The sequence below is a fragment of the Phoxinus phoxinus genome (genome assembly GCF_949152265.1).
Source record: "Phoxinus phoxinus genome assembly, chromosome: 10".
NCBI classification, from domain to species: Eukaryota; Metazoa; Chordata; class Actinopteri; order Cypriniformes; family Leuciscidae; genus Phoxinus; species Phoxinus phoxinus.
Genome location: NC_136885.1, coordinates 19,570,084 through 19,581,275, shown reverse-complemented (window position 1 = coordinate 19,581,275; position 11,192 = coordinate 19,570,084). Strand labels below are relative to the sequence as shown.

The following is an 11,192-nucleotide window of genomic DNA, read 5'->3' as shown; positions in this document are numbered from 1 at the left end:
AAGTGTATTGTATTAATTATGTATTAAATGTGTTATTTTGGAACAACTTCAAGTATACTAAATGTACTTTTATATGTATTTAAGTTCAATTTTAATAGTAATATATTTTAATATACTTAATTGTGTTAAAATGGAACTATTTTAAGTACATTTAGTGTAATTTAATAGCACTTCGTTAAATTGTATTTTTAATACATTTTAAATGTACTTTCGAAATACAACTTAAATATATTTTTAACATAATATTAATGTGTTCCCAGTATATTTTAAATATAATATCAGGTTATTAATAATGTATTAGTAGAACACTATAAGACCCACTATTAGTATATAAAAAATATATTTTTGAACAAAACCATTCAGTATGAAAAAAATATATTTTAATGTATTAAAAATACAGTTAAAAATTATAATTCAGTTAAACACAGTAAAAACAATATTTGTATAAAACACACACAAACACTCTTTGAAAGATAGTAAACTTTAATGCACTACATTAGTACAGCAACATATGAAAATTAAACAAAATACATTAACATAAAATGCATTGATCTGCAGAAGTATTAAACAGAACAAAAAAAAAAGAACTTAAAGGAATAAGTTCAACAAAGTCAAACAAAGTGAAATACAATAGCTGTGAACAGTCCTTCATCCTTCAAGCGAATTGAAATGATTGGTCTTGGAGTTTGCCTCATTGTTGCATTTTCTTCTGATCAGTGCTCGCACCTCAGACACTGGCGTGGTCGGAAACTGTTTGATCACAGTATCTATGAAAAGGGAAAAATATTATTATTATTATTTTAAATATTAAAGCAAAATTAACATCTGTTAAAAAAGTCACTGTTCCCTTTCGAAAAGGAACTTGCACTGCGTATTTAGGCGCCCCTTTTATACTTCTGGGTCGCACTTATAGTGTCATAGGTTGTCGCCAAATTTGTTTGCCGTGATTTTATAGCTTTTTAGACACCGGTTCACATGGAGGGCATTCCCCAAAGCGTCATCGATGTCTCTTTCCCTGCTCTCAGGGAACAAGTCGTAACCACATTTTTTTATATGGCATGTAATGCTTAGTTCATATTTTAACAGAAGACATTCAATATAAAATGTTAATATAATGCAAAAAAGGAGTTAATAAAATATCTACATCAAACAGAACAAACATTAAGTCTTGCTGAACAACAGTGAGGTCTACATGTTATGACACTGTATCACAGCAAAAAAAAACAGACAAGTATAATAATTATAATGTATAACAAATGCTAATCTTTATTTTTAGCATTATTATTTGTTTTAGTCAGCCCCCTTTGACTTCGAGAGCAAAAAAAAGTGATGTACAGAAACACATACGTCATGACCGAATCACCATTCAATAGTCCGGATTCAAAAATCTCCATAACTGAGGTGATATGAGATTAAACCATACTTACTACTAGAGATGCACCGATTACAATTGTATAGGCCGATTCCGATTTTTCACTGAGTTTGACCTGCTGATACCGATTTTAGCCGATTCCGATAAAAATTTTCTTCTAAAATTATCATTTTTATCAAGTTCATATATTTAAGTTCAGTAATTTCACTTAAATGACAAATAGGTAATTTTCATTGCCATTTAAGATAAATTACTGAACTTAAATATTCAAGCTTGATAAAAATGATCATTCTAGAAGAAAATTTCAGATGGCACTTAGAGGCTTAAATTGCATCTGAACTCTTAATTTATTATTATTATTTTTTTAATAAATAAAACACCATATACTTTTACCCAAACTGAATAATTAAAACAAGTTTAAATGGGTACATTTTCTACAAATATTTTTGTGTTCATTTTCTAGCCTACTCCAGTTCTTGTTAAACACACTAGACATCAATGTTGTTTTCGTCAACGATGACGATAACGCAATTATTTCGTTGACGCACCTTTTTTTTATGACGATAACGTTACGATGACTAGCTAAAAATGGCTCTAAGGTGACTAAAACATGACGAGACGTTTTCGAGTTTTCGTTGACGAGACGAGATGGAACGAAAATGATTGTAAGTCTGACGTTCACAATGTAATTTCTGCCTATTTTGCGTGAAATCGGTCTGTTGAGCTAAAAAAAGTATCAGCAATGCCGCATTCTAATCGTTGTTGTACGATGTACGATCAATAATGAAAAAAATCCCATAATGTACAATAATTTCAGAATTGCCCGCAAATCTGAATCTCTCGGAATCTAGATAGAGCGAGCAAGAGCGCGCAGCGCGCGCACAGCCAGAGGAAGGGAGCGAGAGACCTTGCGTGTGTGTGCTAGTGTGCGTGTGTGCCTCACGAAGCGCATGTAAGGACCCAACCAATCGAATTATTCAGAAAGTCTAGTTTATTATGCAAAGGTTTTAAGGTTAACTGTTGTTTTATGAATTGCAACTTGCTGCAACCTGTCAAACCTAAGCCCATTTCCAATACTTTTTAACCTAAATTAATTTATTAAAGACTACTTTTTTTCTTTCTTTTTTTTTTTACTAAAATTGACTAAAACCTTTTTGTGTTTTCGTCGACTAAAACTTGACTAAAACCTTTTTGCGTTTTCGTCGACTAAAACTTGACTAAAACTATCAAGTTTATAAGTGACTAAAATGTGACTAAAACTAAAAAGCATTTTCGTCAAAAAGACTAAGACTAACTGCACCCACACACCGGACGCGAATAGCGCGTCAGGCGCGAGTGATTTCAATGTTAAGTCAATGCAAAGACGCGTTACACGCGTTTTACGCGCGAAACGCGTCTTTGCATTGACTTAACATTGAAATGACTTGCGCCTGACGCGCTATTCGCGTCCGGTGTGAACGCACCATAAGTCTAAAAGTAAAAGGGCTGCCAAAAACAACACTGCTAGACATGCACATTCTGTCCATTTTGGGCATTTTTTGTGTGAAATCATATTTATTTTGTCCATCAAAAGTGTGTTTTCACTTTAACGCACTCCTGCTCCGCGTATTTTTTCGGGCGTGAATGTCAATCAATGAGAGCATTCACACACAAAAAATAAAACCCGCTGCTCACGCTTGCGGTGTGAAACGGCCATAATTCACGAGGTTTCCTACATGTGCGGTCCGTGTGCATGTCTGATTGCTGATGTTGTGCGATGTTAATCATATGGCGCCCGAGGTCATGGCCGATCACGTGAAAATCTGCCAATTCCGGTCACCAGCCGATCAATCGGTGCATCACTACTTACTACTCTCTTCTTCGCTTGTCTCTGCACTCAGATTTCTGTTTTTCTTCTATAGCAGCTAGTCTGAAAAACAACAAATAAAAAAAAAAGAGAGATTTATAAATATATATATATATACATACACACAAATATATAAGGCAGGCAAATTATGAAGAATGATTAGTTTTGTTTTTAAGAATGACAGTATGCTGAGTACAATGTACTTGGTGGGTAATATAATCAAAACCCTTCACAGACTCGGCAGTTTAGATACGCTCTCTTATAAGCATCCCTTTTAACAATTTAATCTTTGTACTTATTTGTAATTAGAAATATATATTAGAAAGTAATCAAAAAGGCAATAAGGTTGTCAAGCTTGAACAAATATAAACACCAATCAACACACACTACCATAATTGGCTGGTCAGCTCAAGACAAAGGTAACTATATTCATAACATGTTTTTTCAAACATGTATACTTAATTGTGATAATTTAAACATTAAAGATAATTTACATCATAACAATGAAGCCAAATTCTTCAGGAAATCAGAAATAAATACACAGCTTCAGCAAATAAAAATTATATTAATATAATGATGTACATAATATTATAATAACTAATTCATTTTTTTGAAGATGCATTGGACAATGTTTTATAGTTGTTTTAAGACAGATAAATGTCTCCACATAGATTTTAAACAGATTTATCAAAGACTTTAGACTTTGACAGTGCAGAAGTTGCTAGAGTTCAGTGTCAGTATCGTGTTACAGCGGTTATGGTCAGTATTCCACGTGCAAGTCATATTAGCAAATGCATAGCAGACCTATCCACCTAGGAAAACCACTAAACAGTGAGCTATAGTTATTTATGGAAACAGCAACTAAAACTTACCAGTAACTTCTGAGGCAGAATCTTCATCTCTTCGAGTCTGCTTCGACTTTGACTTGAAAATCTTGGGCAAATTGAATGTAGCTGAACTGAAAAAGACGTGATGTTACACTTTGTGCCAAAAATACGAAATGGTGTCATGATCACTCACCCTTAAGTAGTTCCAAACCATTTAAGACTTTCGTTAATCTTCGAAAGAAAAACTGACATATCCCTCCGATGAACGATTCACCAGATCTGTTCACGTTTCAAAAAGTGAATCGCAAAAAACATCACCCAATCCATATTAATTGCGTGGTTTCCTCCAAGTCCTCTAAAGAAACACGATCGCTATAAATATTTTAACAGTTTAAATTTAAACGTCTAAATCTAATCACATTCAAGGACCGCATGCACAGCAACTGAAGCTCTGAGTGAGATGCGAGCGCATTTTCATAAGAACCAATCACAGCCGTTCAACGCCTCTGGAACCAATAAGGACTAGTCACGTGTGTTATGCGCATTGTTCAAATTTAAACAAGAACAACACCTTTTTGGAAATTAACATTTCTTTGGAAAATGTATCTATGATGCATTTCAAAAAATATGATGCTGAAATTATTGTGGGAATTTCAGTAGTACAAAATATCATGTAATAGACAACAGCCTTAAGTAGCCTTTTACAACAAACAAGTAAAAGTGAAAAAATAATAATGTTAAGCTTATTGCAATGCTAATAATAGTTGACAAATGTTTCTAATACATTATAAGTTGGTAAATATTGTAAATGTATTTTTTTATATTAAAATGATAAAAACATAAATAATTAAACTATATTGCAGTAGGCCTAAGTGTTTATAAAGTACATACATTTTAAACACTAAAAGCTTAATCATTTTGCTGTTCTTACACAAAGTACACATAAAATGTAGGCTACTTTAAGTAAGAGCAACATATGCATGTTTTCTTTAAGTACACTAAAACTTGACTAAAAGTATGGTTGCATTTAGCATATTTCTTAAAAGTGTAACTAAGCATATATTTATTACCAAATACTTCTAGTACACTTTTAAGAAATATATTTAAAATATGCTTGTAATTAGCATATTTATTAAAAGTATAATTAAATATATATTTATTACCAATGTACTATTAGTATACTGTTTAGAAATATATTTAAAGTATGTTTTTAATTAGCATATTTATTAAAAGTATACTTAAATATATATTTATTACCAATGTACTATTAGTATACTGTTTAGAAATATATTTAAAGTATGCTTGTAATTAGCATATTTATTAAAAGTATAATTAAATATATATTTATTACCAATGTACTATTAGTATACTGTTTAGAAATATATTTAAAGTATGTTTTTAATTAGCATATTTATTAAAAGTATACTTAAATATATATTTATTACCAATGTACTACTAGTATACTGTTTAGAAATATATTTAAAGTATGTTTTTAATTAGCATATTTATTAAAAGTATACTTAAATATATATTTATTACCAATGTACTACTAGTATACTGTTTATAAATATATTTAAAGTATGTTTTTAATTAGCATATTTATTAAAAGTATACTTGAATATATATTTATTACCAATGTACTATTAGTATACTGTTTAGAAATGTATTTAAAGTATGCTTTTAATTAGCATATTTATTAAAAGTATACTTAAATATATATTTATTACCAATGTACTATTAGTATACTGTTTAGAAATGTATTTAAAGTATGCTTTTAATTAGCATATTTATTAAAAGTATACTTAAATATATATTTATTACCAATGTACTACTAGTATATTTTTTATAAATATATTAAAATGAAATTCAATGTATTTTAAATGCACTTTAAAGCTGCAGTCCGGCACTTTTTTGGGTTTAAAAATATCAAAAAAGACATTTTTGAAAAAAAACGTAACCAGCCAGTGTTCAAAACGATCTGCTTGCCTTACCTCGATTCAAAACGGTAAGCTTGTAATAATGATTTTAATTCCAGTGGTACTGGTGGATTTCCGCGGGAATTTCGAGCATGTCTTTGCGTCATTACGTCACTTCTGTACACAGAGAGAAGGAGTCCCCGGCTAGCGTGTGTGGATGATGGTGGAGGTTTAGCTTAGCACTTGGTATGGCGGATCCCGAAAGTTTAAAGCGACAATCACCAGGAACAACTGGAGATTCACCAGTTGTAAAACCCAAAGACTTCGGACTTCAGATTGGCTACAGAAAAAATATATATTTTTCACGTTTTGACGTGATATAAGCAATCGTTAGATTTAATCAGCATGATATAGCCCAATGCAATGCTTCCCCCCACCCCCCGAATTTGGTCAGAACAAAAGTGAATGTTACTTACTTGTTCAGATGACATTTTCCGATGAAAATTCTAATGTTGACACTTTCAAAAAGTATACTCTGAGATTGCTGATGACAGTAACGTTACAGTATCCACAGCGACGCGGCAGCCTCAATACATTGTGGTCATCCGCGCTGTTTCATGCCGATTTACTACCCACGCACAGTTAATAATTCCGCGAATAACTGCAATTGCAGATTTCTAACAGAGGTGGCGACAAAGAGGAAAAACGACGGACTGCAGCTTTAAATAAGCATGTTAGAAATACAAATGTATTATAAACATACTATTTGAATTTCAAATATATTTTTTATACATTTAATACTACGACTTTTTCACCTGGGTGCTCATGCCAAAATCCTTGTGCATGGAGAAACTCATTCTCAACAATGGCTTTTGTTCCAGAGTTATATCCAATGGAAAGATTCTGGCCTCCAGGAGATGAGAGACCGACATTATGACCAACACCTGCGAAAGAAATGAGAGATAACAGCACATTTATGCAGCACGTGCAATAATGTAACGTTAATAACATTATAAAGTAAAATTGTAATCTTCACAAAAAGTATCCGAAACTGTCAAATAGCACAAATATAATGTATATACAATATAAGCATATACCAAACAATGTTAAATGCGTATATATTGTTGTGCTTCTTTTCAGGACTCATGTTTGATCTCTCTAGTCTTATTTTTATTTAATAATTATTAATAACTTATTTTGGTCTTTCCGCGTGGAGGCCGCAATTGTGCTCCGCAATCAGTGCAGATTTCTCTGCTTTCAATTTCTCTGCAATCTTGTCATTAGTTCTGGTCCTTGGACAATCCCTGGCGTTTAATTCAGCATTTAATAATGCTGAAATACAATCAAAATATGTGATTAAAAACTCTTGAATAAAAGGGGATGCATACCAGTTTTTTTAGTCATCAACAGCTTAAAACATAACATAACAAGTTAAAACATAACACAAAACTGCTTGATCCAGCTTGTCAGGTATACAAGTGAGAATCTCTTGAAGTTTGACAAGTTATTTAAATATGCAGCAGTTATACTTCCTCATACTGAGCTCCCATCGTAAAGAATGACACACACACTCATACACATTTACGAAAAATAAGTTTATTCAAGTGTGTTATTAGTATACTTCTTTTAAACTTATAACAAGAAAGTATACTTTCAGTCTACTTTTTATGTAGGCCTACTTCTCAGAAATACTTAAAATGGCACTTAAGTATACTTGACTATACTTGAGCTTCAGTTCTTATATGCTGAAACATTTTCACAGTGGTTTCCATTAATAGGATGTGTATATACTGTGCTCAGTGGAAAAACACTGCATACATTTCACATACACTCAAGTCTCTCTCTGTATTCAGAACAGTATGTGAACAACATGATTCATAAAACACAATGATTACAAATGATTATGAATGTATTTAAAAAAGATACATAATACATCTGAGTATGAATATTAATAAAAAAGAATAATAAAATACTAAAAACAATATTAAAAGATGAGATTGTAAGTCTTCAGTCCCTCCTCTGGAACTATGGCCGTCAGTTCCACACCATCATTCCCAGGTGGCCAACCTATTGAAGTGATAGTGAGGAATAGACAAGCAGACCAAGACATAAACATAGAAGGACAAAATAATGGAAACAGAAAAGAAAACAAAGAACAAAGAAAAACCCAACCCATGTTATGTCCCCGCGATACTATGTGTCATTTAACGTCTATGTGTATGCATTTAAAATAAACCCCAATTATCTAAGGAAAAGAAAAAACTAATAAATCTTCACCCGTTAAGTACTTAACTCCTCAAGTTCCCGGCCAAAACAACAAACTAAAATAACATTGATGTTAAAGGATCCTATCCATTGGGCTTGAAAATCAGTAAGCGGGTGTTCATTGTTTGTGAGGTTGTGTTTTGCAAGTAGTGTAGTGTATAAAATCTCCTATCTCATACCGTATATCCCATTCTCGGTTCTATCCATTTGGTTAGTAATAACCAATTTACCAGGTTTGGTACTTTTCTTCCTATAACACATATGATGAGTTTTATTACTAACAGAAACACAAAAACTCCTACCATAGTCAAAACTATCCATTCCGACCAGGGCCGGAGTGGGGCCACTTTTCAGCCCGGGAGATTCAGGCCCAAGACCGGCCCACTTTTTCCATGGTGGAATTCCAAATTAGCATTTTTTTCCAAAATGGATAAATGAAGCAACAGTTCAGCTCTTACTATTGTGTAGTTTGTATTAATACCATGGTTCAACAAATAATGTAAAGGTTAAATAAAGAAGTTAACAAAAAATATTCCACTATTCCAGAAGAATAGGTTGATGAAAGAAAGAAAGAAAGAAAGAAAGAAAGAAAGAAAGAAAGAAAGAAAGAAAGAAAGAAAGAAAGAAAGAAAGAAAGAAAGAAAGAAAGAAAGAAAAAATGGTAACACTTTACAATAAGGTTCATTTATTAAACATTAGTTAATGTATTAACTAACATGAACTAACAATGAGCAATACATTTGTTACAGTATTTATTAATCTTTGTTAATGTTAGTTAATATGAATAAAGCTGTTCATTGTTTGTTCATGTTAGTTCACAGTGCATTAACTCATGTTAACAAGATTTTAATAAAGTATTAGTAAATGTTGAAGTTAACATTAACAAAGATGAATAAATGCTGTATAAGTGCAGTTCATTATTAGTTAACGTTAACTAATGCAGTTAACTAATGTAGTTAACTAATGTTAACTAATGAACCTTATTGTAAAGTGTTACCGAAAAAATGTATCCCACTCTTCCACAAAGAGGTATATTGAACTAATGTTTACAGTTCTGCTGCTCAGAAGCAACAACAAATAATTAAGAGGTCATTTTACTGCATACACAGATCAAGCATGAGTTTTGTTATCAATATTAAATTGCATAATATTTGCAAAGTCTATGAATCAATATTGAGTGATACAAAAAGGCTAATATTTTAATAGGGGAGGGGAGGGGAGGGGAGGGGAGAACTGCCTCACATGATGGAACAACCCATGCAGAGGCTGCGCGCTGCGGTGTCCGAATGCGGAATGCATGTAGCCTAATATTGTAACTAACGTAACAAATGTAAAAAAAAAAAAAAAAAAAAAAAAAATGTATCGACCGGCTACGGCAACGTTGCTGTCTACGTGCTCGCAACATTGTAGCAACGTAGAATTGTAAGATGCGACAGGGCTGTAGCAACGTTGTTACGCGACATTCAGCAACTGAGAGACGACGTTCTGACAATTTTTTTTATATGCTGATATGATAGGTATACCTATGGATATCCCCCATTTAGCATTTTAGATAATTATATAGGCCTACTTTTTAAATATTGTTTATCCTAAGGTCCTATTAATATTGAATGGGGCTATCAGTAAATTAGCCTAATTATAATCAACACCTACACTTTGAAGAGTAAAAATGACTGAAGGTTTCGTTAATTCAACTTTATTAAAACTGCATGTCAAATTGCACTTCCAAAAGTCAAAATAAATAAACAAAAGAAATAAACAAATATACAAATTTATTTTAAGTATAAAAAATAAAACATAAAAATCAAAGGCAGATCAGAACATTTAATGAACAAAACCGGGTTCTGTATGGCAGACAGTAGCCTAGTCGAGCCAGCGATAAAGGTCGGTAACCAGGGAAACATCCTCAAATCCAGAGGAGCAAAGAAACGAATGAGACTAAATCGGACAAATCAAATGAAAAACTAAAACAGTGCGAGTGAGGCTACATTGGGTACATTAAATTGAAGTTGTAGGTTTTGTTTGATAGCTGCGCAATACTCACGTATCTTCTCGATGATGAATGAGAACATGATGAGCAACAGGTGGTTGGAATTTAAAAGGCTGATTTTCGCACGCTTCAGGGCAGTGATGAGTGCATTACTATGACGGGGGAGGCGTGGTCTAGCGAGGTCTGCGACGGGAGAGAGAGTGGAGAGACGAGCGGTGGTAAGTGGGTAAAGTGCAAAATGACTTACACCTAGCTGTGTCTCGTTGCAGTAATAGACTATGTGCACGTTAGCATTTGCTAATACCGGCTGCGAAACCGATAGGGGGTGTCTAGTTTCCGGTAGCCTGATAGACGACGTAGAGGATGTATATTCCATAGTATATTCCGCCAAGAAGGCTACAGTACCCCACGTTGGGTAATCCACTTTCTCTGGTTGTGCAGTCATTACTGCAGGGGCTCAGTGCAGCTTTCACTGTGTCATTGGGAGAGCCCTATTCTTTTGGAGATAATCCTCAGAAAACATGTAACGTTAGTGGGAATTCTTCTGCAGTGACATTGCAGCCTAAAGGATGCAGCGGGACCTGCATATCTTCAAACCTGGGAGAGTGTAACCCGGATAATCCAGGCTACGAGTAAAAGAGTTGAAAGATGTGTAAAAAGATGGGAAAATTAAAAAGAATAAGAGAGAAAAACGAGTGTTTTAGAAGAGAAAGTGTTTCGTCCAATCATTGATCGCGCTGCATTGATTGACACTCCAACGAGCCAATGGTAGCAGCGCACTGAGACTGCGCCGGCGACACTGCCGCTGTCAGAGACATTGAGAGAGAGAGCGAGCGAGTCAGATGAAGCAGGATCTCCAGACACTCCGTATCAAAGGATAGATGTTGAGAAAGAGAATTATAAATGCAATCAAAAGATTACAGTTATGAGTGAAAGTGATAACTTTGAAGAGCTGACGACAAAGTGAGAAGACGAC

General features: G+C 33.4%; 1 long non-coding RNA gene across 1 annotated transcript; it reads right to left on the bottom strand.

The window, feature by feature from the left end:
* Nucleotides 1-646: 646 nt before the first annotated feature.
* LOC307006156 lies at nucleotides 647-4,542 on the bottom strand. The gene is made up of 3 exons (XR_013799410.1): nucleotides 4,091-4,542; nucleotides 3,222-3,281; nucleotides 647-767 (listed from the first exon to the last, which is right to left on the bottom strand). It is a non-coding gene; the product is annotated as an uncharacterized lncRNA (long non-coding RNA).
* Between the last annotated feature and the right edge of the window lie 6,650 nt (nucleotides 4,543-11,192).